Below are 1,255 nucleotides of genomic sequence, written 5' to 3' on the forward strand. Positions count from 1 at the left end.
TGAAGTATCGTTGTCTCTGAATGAATTACAAAACAAGTTCATCAGCGATCACTGAACAAGCTCAGTGTATGATCGCTGGAACTGAAATTACAGACACAGAAATACATCGAAAGGAAAAAGGGATTATCATCAAATCACTGAGAGAGAGGATCAACAAGAACCATGAGGATCCTCTGGAAGTCCTTCCCCAACTAACATCAATCAAGTCGTGAATGAAGGCGTCCCTGGAATGGGGACTCACTCTGGCCCATGTGTTGAGCCAGAGGTTACACCACCTGCATATGTCACAAGGGAAGAGTTCCATTCCCTTTTCACCTCTATGCGGTGCTCCTTGGAAGAGCTAAAACTCATCATGGCCCGTGCAAAGTCGTCTCCTTCTGCACCTGCTCTGGATGAGATACGAGCATCCTTGGCAGTATTGAGAGCTGAGTCTTCGACGAATGCTTCTCATTATGGAATTGACGGCATGTAATGTAGAGACCTTACAACAGGTCATTGCATCAATATAGAGGGTTAAGGCGTCCACATCTCATGACACCCAGTCCCTCATTCCTTTGAGCGTACCTGTAGATTATGTTACACAGAGCGCAATGAATGCTCTGGGTGACAGACTTCTGTAGAAGGTGGCGGACTTCACTTCAGATTTCAATAGCAAAGCCACAAAAGCAGCGGAGGCCATCAACGCTACTCTGGCCAGATTCAATTACCACTCGGACCATGAAATACGAAAAGTTGGGGATGCAGTCGATGAACTCCTCAACGTTATTGAGGAGAGGATCAAGTCAATGCCTCGAGCAGAGGACCAGAGGCCAAAGCGACAAATGGATCCATCTCCTTGTGCTAAACCATCAAAGAGAAGACGACTTGACGATGATAAGGACCTAGATGAGTCTGGTCCTCAAAATCGTCAAGAGGGGGAGAACTTTCCTACAACCATTCCAAGTGCAACACCTATGGCTGCCCCCTCTGCACCAATGTCCTCTGCCCCACGCCAACCAGCTCAAGATCCTTCAAGGTAGAGGACACAGAGCCAACCAGTGCCAGATCATGCAGAGGCGCTTCACAAAGGAAAGATGCCCATAGCATCTTAGGCAGAGCCAGTCGAGCTATAAAAGACTACAGAAGTGATAGATGTTCTATCTGTCTATGGATCAGACGATTCAGAAGAAGAAGAAGAAGAAGAAGAAGAAGAAGAAGAAGAAGAAGAAGAAGAAGAAGAAGAAGAAGAAGAAGAAGAAGAAGAAGAAGAAGAAGA

The sequence above is a fragment of the Cynara cardunculus genome, unplaced genomic scaffold, assembly GCF_001531365.2.
Source record: "Cynara cardunculus var. scolymus isolate 2C unplaced genomic scaffold, CcrdV1 Un_Scaffold_4256, whole genome shotgun sequence".
Lineage (NCBI taxonomy): Eukaryota > Viridiplantae > Streptophyta > Magnoliopsida > Asterales > Asteraceae > Cynara > Cynara cardunculus.